Source organism: Suncus etruscus, chromosome 6 (assembly GCF_024139225.1).
Source record: "Suncus etruscus isolate mSunEtr1 chromosome 6, mSunEtr1.pri.cur, whole genome shotgun sequence".
Lineage (NCBI taxonomy): Eukaryota > Metazoa > Chordata > Mammalia > Eulipotyphla > Soricidae > Suncus > Suncus etruscus.
Genome location: NC_064853.1, coordinates 39123659 through 39139223, shown reverse-complemented (window position 1 = coordinate 39139223; position 15565 = coordinate 39123659). Strand labels below are relative to the sequence as shown.

The 15565-nt window shown below is 39.6% G+C and overlaps 1 non-coding gene across 1 annotated transcript; it reads left to right on the top strand.

Annotated features, from left to right (window-relative positions):
* Positions 1–346: 346 nt before the first annotated feature.
* Positions 347–453, top strand: LOC126012859 (U6 spliceosomal RNA). The gene has a single exon (XR_007497211.1). It is a non-coding gene; the product is annotated as a U6 spliceosomal RNA (small nuclear RNA).
* The last annotated feature ends 15112 nt before the right edge of the window (positions 454–15565 follow it).

The window sequence follows — 15565 nt, the reverse complement described above, 5'->3', positions numbered from 1 at the left end:
ATGCCCCTTAATAGATAAATGGCTAAAGAAACTGTGGTACATATATACAATGGAATATTATGCAGCCATCAGAAGAGATGAAGTCATGAAATTTTCCTATACATAGATGTATATGGAATCTATTATGCTGAGTGAAATAAGTCAGAGGGAGAGAGATAGACACAGAATGGTATAACTCATCTATGGGTTATGAGAAATATAAAAGACATTTGTGCAATGATTCTCAGAGACAAAAGAGGAGGACTGGAATGTCCAGCTCACAACATGAAGCTCACCCCAGAGAGTGATGGGTGCAGTTAGAGAAATAATTACACTGAGAACCATCATAACAAAATGTGACTAAAATGTGCTCGCTTCGGCAGCACATATACTAAAATTGGAACGATACAGAGAAGATTAGCATGGCTCCTGCGCAAGGATGACACGCAAATTCGTGAAGCGTTCCATATTTTTTCGTTTTCAAAGACAAAAAAAAAAATGTGACTAAATGAGAGAAGTAGAAAGCCTGTCTAGGGCACAAAAGGGACACTTGGGACATTGGTGATGGGAATGTTGCACTGGTGAAGGTTTTTTTTTTTTTTTTTTTGGTTTTTGGGCCTTCACCCGTTTGATGCTCAGGGGTTACTCCTGGCTATGAGCTCAGAAATCGCCCCTGGCTTGGGGGGACCATATGGGATGCCGGGGGATCAAACCGCGGTCGGGTCCGTCCTACGCTAGCGCTTGCAAGGCAGACACCTTACCTCTAGCGCCACCTTCCCGGCCCCGGTGAAGGTTTTTTTAAATAAAAAATATGTATATATATATATATATATATATATATATATATATATATCACAAATAAAAAAGTATATTCACAAGAAAGAAGAAAGGAAAAGAAAGAAGGAAAGACAGAAAGAAAAAGAAAGACAAAGAAAAAGAAGAGAAAGACAAAAGCACATGAACAAAAAACTAAAAATTATAGTTTCTCACAATGATGTCATCACATCATTTTCAGAAGGTTTAGTAAGCACTTGTTAATTGATCATTCTGTTACTCTTTTACTTCTTCACATTAGGTGGCATCAGATACACATTGGCATCTAAATTGGTGTGTTCCTACAGGAGTGACAGTATTTAAAAAAATTAGAGATTTCGAATGGCTTCGAAAATGGCCATGTGGCTCAGGGATTCCAAGAACTGTTGTTGATACTGCAGCTTTTGTAGGATGTGGTTCAGCTGCCAGGGCTTCTGGAAGTATGAGAAGGCAGGGAGAGGGTATCCACACTCACTCAAAAAAAAAAAAAAGTCCAGGTGATGTCAACCCAAATACTGGCATATCTATAGTTTTTGTTATATTGATGTCTCTGCAAAGAATCATAGGTGAGTGGTTAAGCAGAACCATTGGTGAAGCAGTTGTGTGTGGTGGGTGCAGCAAGTATGACTTCAGCAAGGATAGAGCTTGTATCCTGTATGGCCAGCTGTATGGCCAGTATACCCATAATTTTTCATGGCTTGGTTTACATCTCTTTCAAGAACAGAGTGAGTCTATGGAGCTGATCAAATGCAGACATGGCAACTGCATTTTGAAACTGTAATTTTTAATTGCTGTATAACATTCCATTGGATTAAAAACCATAGTGAGCTTGATCATATTCTTTTTTTCCTTACCTCTACATTAGCAGGATGTAGCAAAAGAAAAAGAGCACATTGTTCCTATTACCTGACAACAGTTCAACATAGTTATAGGTTTAGAATTTACTTTTATAAAATTTCAATAATTTCCTGTTGTCACAAAAAGTTTATGTTTCAAATTTTTTCTTTTTCAGATAGTTCTCACACCCACATTCAACTTAGAAATAGGAATCTAATTATAGGTAAGTATACTCTTGTTGATATTCTATATTTACTAAACAGTTTCCAGTTTTCCTTAATATTTTTTATTTAAACACCTTTGTTACAAACATGATTGTGGTTGGGTTTCAGTCATATAAGATGCCACCCCCCATCACCAGTGTAACATTCCCACCACCAGTGTCCCAAATATTCCTCCTCCCCTCCCCGCCCCCACCTGTACTCTAGACAGGCTTTCTATTTCCCTCATATATTCTCATTGTTAGGATAGTTCGCAATGTAGTTATTTCTCTAACTAAACTCATCACTCTTTGTGGTGAGGTTCATGAGGTCGGCTGTAACGTCCAGCCCTCCTCTCTTTTGTCTCTGAAAATTGTTGAGAAATGTCTTTCATTTTTCTTAAAACCCATAGATGAGTGAGACCATTCTCTGTCTTTCTCTTTCTCTCTGACTTATTTCACTCAGCATAATAGATTCCGTGTACATCCATGTATAGGAAAATTTCATGACTTCATCTCTCCTGACAGCTGCATAATATTCCATTGTGTATATGTACCAGTTTCTTTAGCCATTCGTCTGTTGAAAGGCATCTTGGTTGTTTCCAGAGTCTTGCTATGGTAAATAGCGCTGCAATAAATATAGGTGTAAGGAAGGGGTTTTTGTATTGTATTTTTGTGTTCCTAGGGTATATTCCTAGGAGTGGTATAGCTGGATCATATGGGAGCTCAATTTCCAGTTTTTGAAGGAATCTCCATATCACTCTCCAGAAAGGTTTAAGTACTCAGCATTCCCACCAACAGTGGATAAGAGTTCCTGTCTCACCACATCCCCACCAACACTGCTTGTTCTCATTCTTTGTGCTGTGTGCCAATCTCTGTGGTGTGAGGTGGTACCTCATAGTTGTTTTTATTTGCAACTCTCTGATGATTAGTGATGTGGAGCATTTTTTTATGTGCCTTTTGGCCATTTGTATTTCTTCTTTATCAAAGTGTCTGTCCATTTCTTCTCCCCATTTTTTGATGGGATTAGATGCTTTTTTCTTGTAGAGTTCTGTCAGTGCCCTGTATATTTTGAAGATTAGCCCCTTATCTGATGGGTATTGGGTGAATAGTTTCTCCCACTCAGTGGGTGGCTCTTGTATCCTGGGAACTATTTCCTTCAAGGTGCAGAAGCTTCTCAGCTTAGTATATTCCCATCTGTTAATCTCTGCTTTCACTTGCTTGGAGAGTGTAGTTTCCTACTTGAAGATGCCTTTAGTCTCAATGTCATGGAGTGTTATACCTATGCGTTTTTTTATATACCTTATAGTTTCAGGTCTGATATCGAGGTCTTTAATCCATTTGGATTTTACTTTCGTACATGATGTTAGCTGGGGGTCTAAATTCGCTTTATTGCAAGTAGCTAGCCAGTTGTGCCAACACCACTTGTTGAAGAGGCTTTCTTTGCTTCATTTAGGACTTCTTGCTCCTTTATTAAATATTAGATGATTGTATGTCTGGAGAACATTGTCTGAGAACTCAAGTTTATTCCACTGATCTGAGGGTCTGTCTTTATTCCAATACCATGCTGTTTTGATAACTACTGCTTTGTAATAGTTTACAGTTGGGGAAAGTAATGCCTCCCATATTCTTTTTCCCAATAATTGCTTTGGCTATTCAAGGGTGTTTATTGTTCCAAATGAATTTCAAAAGTGCCTGATCCACTTCTTTGAAGAATGTCATGGGTATCTTTAGAGGGATCGCATTAAATCTGTACAATGCTTTGAGGAGTATTGCCATTTTAATGATGTTAATCCTGCCAATCCATGAGCAGGGTATGTGCTTCTATTTCCGTGTGTCCTCTCTTATTTCTTGGAGCAGAGTTTTATAGTTTTCTTTGTATAGATCCTTCATATCTTTAGTCAAGTTGACTCCAAGATATTTGAGTTTGTGTGGTACTAATGTGAATAGGGTTGTTTTCTTAATGTCCATTTCTTCCCTATTATTATTGGTGTATAGAAAGGCCATTGATTTTTGTGTGTTAATTTTGTAGCCTGCCACCTTGCTATATGAGTCTATTGTTTCTAGAGAGCTTGATCATATTCTTAAACAGTTGTTCAAGAATAGAATACATCTACTAATACAGATAAAAATGTTCTACCAATACAGATAAAATAGACTAGATCACTTAAAGTATTCTTGATGGACTGTTTTAAACATTTATTGCAAGAGACAGCATATACTAGTAGAACTGGGAGGGCCATGGGGAGCTGTGAGCCAGGTTCCTTACTGATCAAGACTCTGATGCCATCCACTGCGCATCATTCATCCCCCAAGTCACATCTTCCTGCAGCAAATTCTTGATCCTATATAATGCCAAGTAGACTGTGAAGCCATAGATGGTTTTGATTTTTTTTTCTTTTTTGGTGACTTTCATCCAAATGGCAGCAACAGCATATTTTTGTTTAAATCACACATATAACACTTTTATGCTTCAGCTAGCGAATTGCTCTGCTTTCTTATGTTCTGGGTAACTTTTCAAAGTAGAAGATTCATGTGCAAAATCATGCTTACTTGGCTATTTATTCCCTTCAATTGTAAGGGTATATTTGTTCATCAGTTATGAAATCTTAGCACATGTCATTCCTCTTTGCCTTGAAGTCTTCACACCTTCTTACTTTCCACATATCAGTTCAAAATATCATTCCTTAGGAAAACCTTCCATGATAGTTCCCTTCCAATCAGAAGAGTGCCCCTGGTCTCGTCATTTCCTGGACTTCTCCACTATATTAATTAGCTATATACCATGAACAATGTAATGTACAATGTAATGGCTGATAGTGGTGATTTTTCTTTTTCATAAATATTTTAATACACCAGTGGTGCTCAAGGTTTACTCCTGGTTCTGAATTCAAGGGTAACTCCTGAGAGGCTCAGGGAACATATGAAGTGCCAGGGATTGAACCTTGTTGTATGCAAGGCAAATACCCTATCCACTATACTATCAATTTGACTCCTGTTTTTTAAACTTTGGCTGCAAGCAAAATCACATGTAATAAATCCATGTTTATCATAGACTCATTTATATAAACGTGATTTAGGTTTCTATGGTACATTTCAGGTCATAGAAACTTTACTCAACTCAAAAATCAAGACACCATATTTCTAACAATAAGCAAAGGCAATATTCATCTCTTTCCTTACTAACAAACTATTCTAATTGAGGAACCAGGATGACTATAGCCTGGAATGGGTACACCTCCATGGAGGGATATATATACCCACACCCACACAATTACACATTTTACACACATAAATACACTCACACTAGGACAATGGGTATTGTTGGGAAAACTAGAATCCTTGCAAAAAAAAAAAAACCCACAGACATGAAGAAAAACAGAAACACTGCAACTGCACAGTAACACCAAAAGGTTGGGTATTGACTTTTTTCATTAAGATGGTAAGAAAATGATATTGAGGGCCCGGAGAGATAGCACAGCGGTGTTTGCCTTGCAAGCAGCCGATCCAGGACCAAAGGTGGTTGGTTCGAATCCCGGTGTCCCATATGGTCCTCCGTGCCTGCCAGGAGCTATTCCTGAGCAGACAGCCAGGAGTAACCCCTGAGCAATGCCAGGTGTGGCCCAAAAACCAAAAACCAAAAAAAAAAAATGATATTGAGGGGCCAAAGAGATAGCATGGAAGTAAAGCGTTTGCCTTGCATGCAGAAGGATGGTGGTTCAAATCCCGGTATCCCATATGTTTCCTGGAGCCTGAAAGGAGCGATTTCTGAGCATAGAACCAGGAGTAACCCTCGAGTACCACAGGGTATGACCCAAAAACAAAACAAAAAGAAAATAAAACGATATTGAGTTGAAATATTATTTGAGGGTATTCTGTGTGCCCATATAAGTATTTAACATCCATTTCCCCCCTCAGATGTAAGACCCGAGACTAGGTCTGTTTTGTCGCTCTATCCCAGTGGTTAGCACATAGCAGGTATTCAGTAATATTTGCTGGAAGAGTTGTTCAGGGACAGCATGTTCCCATAAGATCAGAAAGGAAGAGGATGGAACAGATAAGGCTTGCCTATCTAAGCATGGTTCACTTAACCACATTCAAAACCTGGAGGCATTTTAATAAGTCAAGACTTCACTCTAACTTTTTTTTTCTAAAAGTAGTCTGGAAAAGTCCCCTTCAGTTTTCCTCCCACTCTAATCTTTCATAATATATGCATGCCAAAGATACCTACCTTTCTATATCTTAGCTTTATTTGTTACATCTTTTCTTATAAGAATGAAATTTATTAGGAGACAAACCTTACATCTGCCTCTGATCTGCAGATACTATATATGTATTTGTATATAAAATATTATTTTTCTAAATATTTGGTGGTATGTCAAGAGACCTCAAATCACATGAACAAATCAGAAGCTAAAGACATAAGGTTAAGGTGCATGCCTTATATATGATTTGGTTCAACATTCAACACCACACGGTACCCTGAGCACCAATAAGTGCAACTCTGAAGGTCTCCATGCAGCACGACTGTGTCCTGTAAGGGTGACCTGGATAACATGGCATAACCCCTGGCATAGCAAGGTCCTAAAAGTGTTGATTTTTTGTGCCCTAACAATAAAGCTCATATAATGTTGCCCTACAATTTCTGGGAGGGGCATCTAGGTCTCCTGAGCACTGCTTGGGTTTCCTATCCATCAAAAGAATGAATTAGGACCCTCATGCTTCCTGATTTTAAAACATACTATAAAGCTAAAGTAATCAAAGCAGCATGGTAATATCATGAAGACAGAGAGAACATAATGAGATAAAATAGAGTCCAGAAGCAAGCCCTCACATTTGTACTCAATGATATTCTTTATTTGTAAGTGCTGTTGGGGTAGCATGGGAGTGAACAATACCTGAAAGGGTTCAGGACCTACTCCTATCTATATATTCAGGAAATGGTTCTAATGATCAAACTAAGGTTGATCAAACTAAGGGGATCAAACTAAGGTCAGAAAATATGTAAGGCATATGCTATAACCCTATCTCTATTGATTTTCAAAAGTCTATTAAGACTGTTGGGTCTGGGGCCGGAGAGATAGCATGGAGGCAGGTGTTTGCCTTGCATGCAGAAGGACGGTGGTTCGAATCCTGGCATCCCATATGGTGCCCGAGCCTGCCAGGAGCAATTTCTGAGTGCAGAGCCAGGAGGAACCTCTGAGGCTGCCAGGTGTGACCCAAAACAAAACAAAAGACTGTTGGGGCTGAAGAGGTGGTGCGGAGCGGTAAGGTGTCTGTCTCGCCAGCACTAAGCTTAGGACAGACCATGGTTCAATTCCCAATGTCCCATATGGTCCCCCAAGCCAGGAGCAATTTCTGAGCACATAGCCAGGAAAAACCCCTGAGCATCACCGGGTGTGCCCCCTTAAAGACTGTTAAATAGGGTAAGTATAGTCATTTAAACAAATAGTGTTGAGAAAATTAAGTATCTATATGCAAAGTAATGAAACTGCACTCTTATTTTATATCAGTTTACAAAAAATTAACTCAAAATATATTTAAAATAATAAAAACATAGCAAGACAGTATAGGAAATAGGTACTTTATATGATACCCTGAGCACAATCAGGTAGTACTCCTAAGCACAGATCCAGAACTGACCCCCAAACTTTAACAGATGTAGCCCCAAGATCTAAAATAATAAAGTAAAATAGGGGCTAAAAAGTTAGGGTTCTTGCCTTGTATGTGGCCAATGTGGGTTTGATCCCTAATACTGAATATGGTCCACTAATCTCTGCCAGGAGTGATCTTGGACCATATAGCTCTGAGTACTGCAATGTGTAGTCCTAAAATAATAAACTAAAGTAAGTAAAAAAATAAAAACTCTAAACATAAGGGCTACAACTATAAAACTACAAGAAAATATGCTTCATGGTACTGCATTTGATTATGATTTCTTGGATAGTGCATCAAATGCACAGGTAACGAAAGAAAATTAATAGGACCTCATCAAAATTAAACTTCTGTGATCGAAGAATACAACCAAAAGCACAGATAACAAAAGAAAAATACATAAATAGGATTCATCAAAATCAAACTTCTATGAATCAAAGAGTAAAACCAAAAGAGAAAAATGGCAAGATAGATATTTGTAATATTTGTAAATCATCTGATAAGGGTTGAATATCTATATTATGTAAAGAACTCAGCAACAGCAAATAAATATCCTAATTTAAGTGGGCAAAGGACTTAATATCTATAAAGACATAAAGAAGTTGGGTAAATGTACAACAGGAAAGGATGCTTGATACCATTAATTGCTAAAGAAATGTACATAAAAACTGCAATAAAATACCTTACATTAATTAGGAAGGTCACTGTAACAAATATGAAATAGCAAGTAATGAACTATGTAGAGAAATGACAATCAGGTGAGTGGTTGGTGACCATGTAAAATGATATAGCCAATATGAAAAACAATATGGCAGTTCTAAAAATAATTAAACAAATAGCCTAGGATGGTTCAGTTCCACTTCTCTATGCCCTTTTTTGGTATCTGCCCAACATAATTGAAAATAGGGATTCAAATATCTATTTGTATATACATGTCCATAGACACATTTTTCACATTAGCTGAGCAGTAAAAGCAACCCATGCGACCTCCACAGATGAGTAAATAAACAATACATGGTACAGACACACAATAATGAAATATTTTGTTTTAAAGAGAAGGAAAGTCTGCAACTTGCTCAGGGTTAAGAGCAGTGATAAATGAAACAAACCAATTATAAAAGGACAACTACTGGATCATTCTGCTTATAGTAGTGACAGAAGATAGTCAGTTTTAGAGACAGAAAGTAAAATGGTGGTTGCAGGATCTGGAGGCAAGAGAAATAGTTATTTATTGGATGGGGGTTGGTTTCATAAGATAAAAAGGGTTCTGCAAGTAGATGAAAGTAGTGGGTACACAAAAAGGGAATATACCTGAAACCTTTATAAAATTAAAATAGTTAAGATGCTAAAATTAGTTATGCATGTTTTGCCACAATTAAAAATAAAAAGTTTATTCTTCATTATTTATATCAAGTGAGAATCCCCTTCAGAGCTGAGAAAGGCACCTCACATTCAGTAGGACTCAATGTGTGATGAGGGGCCAAAAACTAGAGATGGAAATGATTTTAAGAGTCACTTATAGAATCACCAACTCTATAAATGAATGCCTAATACAATTCCCTTTTGCTGAGATACAGTCAAGTTTAAGAAGGACACTCAATGATTCTCAAAACTTTTATTATTTTCTACTTACTTTTCATTTGAAAATTCATCTTTGATTTTAAGTTTGAAATGAAATTCAATTTTATATTAAAATTTAGCCTCTTCAGTCATCCTAGCTCTCTGTCTTACAGACTTAGAGGTGGCCAAAATTCTAGCCACCTGGATAACACAATAGAAAAATAGGGCTATAGACCCTAATGTTTTTGAAATATTCCCATTTCTCCTTTACCAACTCCAGTGCTTCTTTCCCAGTAGGAGATATTTCTTTTGTATTTAGACACACTTAAAAGTCTCCAAAGAAATGTCCAATCCAGATTCCTTCCAGAAACTCAGCAAGTGGTAAGATTGTGAAAGCAAAAGATGGACCAGTTGAGAAAGGGGCCTCGAGTAAGTGAAATATGGCAAGTATTTCTCCTGGAGGACAGGTTTCCATGGAGATAGCCCATCTTGAGAACTTTTATAGATAAGGAAGTGCATCAATGGTGCTTACATTTCAGGAAGGCAAATTCAGCTAAATTATAAGAAAAGACTCTACAACTATCAGGCACTTTAAAATGCATGGAACAGTAGGGGACTTAGAAAAGGTACTCAGCAGACTACTAATCTTGAAGAATTGCCACTGATGATTTATTCCAGGTGGCCCTATCTTCTGGCTGAGATATCTAGAGCTTTATCAAAATGGGAGTAGGCCAAAACTCTGTCTTTCTTTGAAAGGCCCAGCACCCTACCCACACAGAACATCCTCTGGCATATAAATGGCCTAGCTTCACAGCCCCATGACTAATGTCCAAGAGATGCCAATCATCCCAGTTCCATAGCTCTTGGAGTGTACAGCCCAACACTTCCTAATTTCACAGTGCTGACAGCCCAGTAGGCACACAGCAAATTAGATGTGAAAGTTGCATAGATGCCTACTATGCTCAGTGAGTGAAAACAATAACACAGAAGGCGAAACTAACAACAAACAGTTGAGAAAATCCTCAGTGACTTTAGTATCACCATTGTGAGTTATATACTGTAACAAGCAAATGATTTTATGTTTACTAAGCTGTCAAGTTTGGGGTGGGTAGAAAACTAGGAATATTGATGAATGGAAGGTCACATTGATGGTAGTGTTGAAACACGGATGCCTGAAACAACTGTATTATGAACAACTTTGTAAACCATGGCATTTAAATAAAATTTCAAACATTCAAAAGGTGCTCAGTAAATTGTAGTTGTTATTATCACACAATGACTTGAACATCATGGTTCAATTCATGATGTTTATATACACACATATACAGACTCCTCATAGCTCTCCTGGGTTTTTGGGTACCAACATACCTGGCACAGAACATTCTAGAAGCATTTGGGTTTTTAGTATAGATATAAACAATTGGTTAAAAAAATCAAACAACATAGCAGTAATCATTAAAGGGGACTATTCAAAGATCTTTTGCCTCAGATTTCTATCCACTGAGGAGTCCTCCAAGGTCTCTGTCTCCCCATTGAGCTGCAGCCCAGGTTCTTAACCTGGCTCCTCCCATGACTGGCTGAGCTCTTCTGCCCTTTCATGTCCTGGCCATGATGTCTATGCATTTTGGCAGTGACTGTCTGAATTTCTGATTCAACCCTGATCTCAGCCTCTCAGGCCTTCTCTCCTTTTATTCCTTCCTGAGCTGGCCAAGGTGTCTGCTGCTCCTTGCCTTCCTGGAGCACACCATGTTTTTGAACAATGACCATGCCGAAGGGGAACTGCTCAGCCTGCAGCAGGCCTGTCAATCTAGGTTTTCAATGAGGGAGGAGGTTTGCGAGCAAGACTGCTGGTGGCAGAGCCACTCTCCAATGAGGCAAAGATCAAGCAAAAGGGAAACGAGGATCTTCAGAATGTGAGTGCCTTCGCAGACCCAGAGGACAGAGAGGTATTTAAAGTGAACTGGAACAAACCTGCAACATCAGGTGCGTTCTGCCTTCAAAAATAGCTGCCAGTTAGAAAGGGTTATTTACATATTGATTTCATGCTAACTTTGTAATGGAGTGTGCCTGCCTGCCTGCCTGAGACCTAACAACTGTCATTATAATTTTTTCTAAAAATACAGGCAGAGAAAAACACTCAGTGAACTCTGCACTGGCAAAGTGCAAGGACCCCAGATCCCAAAGCTGTTCACATGTCACCATGGCTAAGAGCAGGGAGACTCCGCTACCTCCAGCCACAGGAACATTGTACAGCTCTGGCTGGTCTTCTCTTCTTCCATCCTGCAGGCATGCTAAGTTTTGGTTTACTATGGGAGCCCTTTCTGGTTCTAAGGAGATGGAGATGATTTTTCCCTCGCAGCACCCCCTTTTCTGTAAGCTCCTGCTGGCCCCCTCTCAAAAATAATGAATGAGACAGGGGACTGAGTCAGCCCACCTATGCAGGGGCCCCAATCCTCTTTTTCTGCTGCTCTCATTCCTCCCCTCTGGCTTTCTAGAGGATCCCCAAACCTCCTGCCTCCTAAGAGCCACCAGCTTCCAGTGTTCTTCGCTTGGGCTCCTTCCTAACCTACGAGTTTGTCTCCACGGATCTTGCAAAGCTGATCCCTGGCAAGGCTGTCAGAGCCCCCCCACCCCCCCCCGTACAATATTAGCAATTTAAATGCCTCTTTGCCAGGCCTGATGGAAGCTGATTCGGTTGTGATCCTGGGCATATGGATGGCATATTTGCTGCAAGCTAGGTGAGACGCGTCCCAGAAGGCCCGCTGCCAGCCCCCGCACCTCCTTCCCCAGAGGCTCCAGGGAGAGCGGGCGGCCGTGTGAGCAGTTACAAGGGCCGGAGCCCGCCGGAACTGCTGCCCACTTTGTGTGTAGTCCGGCCCCCACGATTGGAGACAAATCTTTCATTCAGGAGAAATGCTTGTTAGGCCAACTCCGGATTCAAAAAGCCACTTAATTAAATTGTGGAAAGTCGCCTGGCCCGGTGGGAAATTTGCACACAAAGGCCCCCGAGTCTGGGGCTCCTCTGGCCAAAGGACCCCACAACAAAACCTCCCTCGTCCTCATGCTACAGCCCCCCAGCTCTGGCCCTCTGCTCTCAGTGCCCCCTCATTAGAGGGTGTTTGTTAGGGAATGTTTTCCCAGCGATTCATTGACAGGCCTTTCATCCTTCTCTCTGCAATCACGGGTGGCAAGTGCGGGCTGAGAGCCCTCCAAGGCCTGATTGCTGAAAGAATTTCCAAAAGTAAAGAGTGTAAACAGGTACATTGAAAAAGCCTCTTTTGAACAATTATGTAAACATTCCAAACACTATTTGAAAACTTGCACAGTGCAACTGTCAGATCGGAACATTCTTGTCTAATTGCACGGGCAGTGCACACAATGGTTCTCTCCAGCTCTCTGCAGCCCCAACTCCCAGAGGACAGCAAGGGGCTGGCCGTGGGGACTGCAGATAAAGAAGTGTAGGAAGCGCAGCCAGAAATGAATGAGCTTTACAGTCAGTCCAACAAACTCTCTCTCTCTCTCGGTGTGGCTTTGTTCCCTCCACTTCTAGAAGATTCCTCTGGGAATCAGGGAGGTGTACTCTTGCTTTTGGCCGGATATGTCCAGGACCTGATCTATTGTCAGCAACACAACCAGCAGCTAATCCTAATCTAGAATATGAGAGACTCTGAGATCCCTAAAAGTTTTCTTCCAAGTCCCATATGATGGTTCAGAGAGACCAGGGTGAAAGGTTGGCAGTCAGGGCCTCACGATGACAATGACTTCCTGCTTGCTTCTTTATCTCTTACTCCACTTTTTCATGCATCCCACCTTCTCCTGCTTTAGGACCTTAATGCACTGCTAGTGTTCCTGATAGCTTTATGAGAATTTAGAAGCACTTAGGTCAGGAGTAAATGCTTGACTTCTCTTCAGAGGAGACCTGAGATATTGGGTGATTCTTCATACCATCCTTTCTAAATCAGCAAGGCTGGTCTCTGATTACTTAGGGTCCATTCAACCTAGGGCACCAAGTCTTGCAGGAATTTAATAGAACAAGAGCTATGGTCCTGACCAGTGGGGAATGGTTTGCTTTTAATTGTTGTTTTTAACCATCTTTATTTGGGGTGGGAAGAGATAGCTAAATAGCTTGAGTGTGGGCATCCAGAGGACAGGTTCAAGATTGAATATCTCATGGATCCCATAGTGTTGGAGGGAATAACCCCTTAAACCCTGAACCAAGAGTGTCCCCAGAGCATTGCCTGGTGTGACCTCAAAACCTCAAACCAAACCAATACAAAATAGATCAATCTGTTTTTTATGAGTGAGAGAGAGAAGACTAAACTTTTTGTTAAAGTGGAATAGCATATCAATTTAATGATGTCTTACAAATGTATAATATGAAAAAAATGTATAATATGGATGGGGCCATGTACAGACATGTAGAATATTTATGAAAACAAAGTGAAAAGTTCAGACACAAAATGATACTTACACTGTACTAGTATATTAAAAAACTCAGTAAGAAAATCATATCCAAAGGTCAAAGACCTAGAAGAGGCCACAGCAGAATGGAAATGCCTCTTCTGGGAAAGAAAAGCATTAGCAAAGGTGATTCTGTGGGTTTATCATTGCTGACATCCCACTGTGTTGAGAAAGCAGGAGCTAGGAGATCTGGAAAACACCCAGGTACATGCAAGTTGAACATAAAAATCACCCACAGTGAGATGTGCATACCAGCCTGCTGCAATGTGTGCCATTCCTGAGAATATAGATCAGAGCTCTGAACAATTTGCTGAGGATTAAAGGAGGAGCTAAGGGTTTACCAGCTTGCTGAATCCCCAGGAAGCAAACAGAGAATCACAACTACAAGACAAATGAGAAATTCTGTTGGTGGAAATGATGGTGTTCAACAGGGTCAATTGCAGAGCAGAAATCAGAGAGAAATATTATGTCCTCTGTCTCAAAGAGTTCCTTGAGTATGCCTATCACACAGGCTTATTCAACTTGTCTAAAGTCAGCAGTGATTGTGCTTCTGCTCTGAGCTCAGGCCTGTGCCATCTACTGGTGGACAATGTGCCAGGGTCATTTTGAACCCAAAAGTTACCGTATTTTCTGGCATATAAAACGACTGGGCGTATAAGACAACCCCCTAATTTTGCAGTTAAAACATAGGTTTAGGCCTATATTCGCTGTATCAGACAGAACATTCCTGTGCTGCAACTGTATGTACCACAGTGAGCCAATCACAACAAGCAAAGGTTCAAAGGTTATACTGTCCTAGACTTCCTCTCTGACTCTGGCCAATCTGAGCAGGCTTTTGACAGTGTAGATTCGGGTCCAAAACATTGTCTAATTTGCATGCCTAAAAAGCCTGCTTGGATTGGCTGAGTTAGAGAGGCGGTCCGAGCAGCCTTGCAGTGATTGGTGCAGGATCGAATTGGAAAATTCATTTTGTGGCAATATTCAGACAATTTTCGTTTAGCAGCATATTGAAACATTTTTCGGGATATACTCGATGTATAAGACGACCCCCGATTTGGTCGATTTTTTTTTGTTTCAAAAGTCGTCTTATATGCCGGAAAATACAGTACTTCAAAATTAGTTAAGGAATGAGTATCTTTTAGAAATGCATGTGAATCAATGTATTTTGATAAGGGTGATAAAGCAACTCAAAGGACAAATGACCTATATATCTAAGAATAAACTGAGAGCTTTACTTCACATCATATACAAAAATACTTCAAAGGGATCAGAAAGATAGTACAACAGGTAAGACATTTGCCTTGCATGCAACTGCCCTGGGTTCTACCACCTTTTGATTCCCTAAGTACTGCCAGAAGATATCTCTAAGTACAGAGCCATGAATAAATCTTGAGCATAGCCAGGTATGAATCTCCCCGCAAAACAACAGAAAACTACTTCAAAATAGATTAAACATAAGTGTAGAAGTTAAAAATTAATTTAAAAAAACATTTTAGATTTACATAGATGTACATCTTCATGACCTTGAGTTAGTTGGCTCATTGTTTCTTTTTTGATGAAAATATATTTTTTTATTTAAGCACCATCATTGCAAACATGTTCATAAGTGGGTTTCAGCTAAAAAGTGCAACCCCCATCCCCAGCACAACTGTCCCACCACCAAAGTCCCCCATTTCTCTCCTTGTTTCTTAATACCAAAAAGCACAAGCAACCAAAGAAAAAGTAAATAAAATTCGATCAAAATTGAAACAATTTTTGCTCAAGAAACATTATCACAATAATAAAAAGACAACCTACACAATGTGTAAAAATATTCCCAGATCACATTCTGATAAAGGTGTATCTCCAAAATATGGAAAGAATACAACAGTAAAAATAAAAAAGAGCTGACCTTAAAAATGAGCAAAGAATATGAATAGACATTTCTACAAAGAAAATATATAAATGACCAATAAGTAAGAGGATATTAAACACCATTAGTTATTAATCCTATAAAAAATAAAAACCATAGCAAGACAACACTTTACACCCACAAAGACACATGCTGAAGAAATATATTTT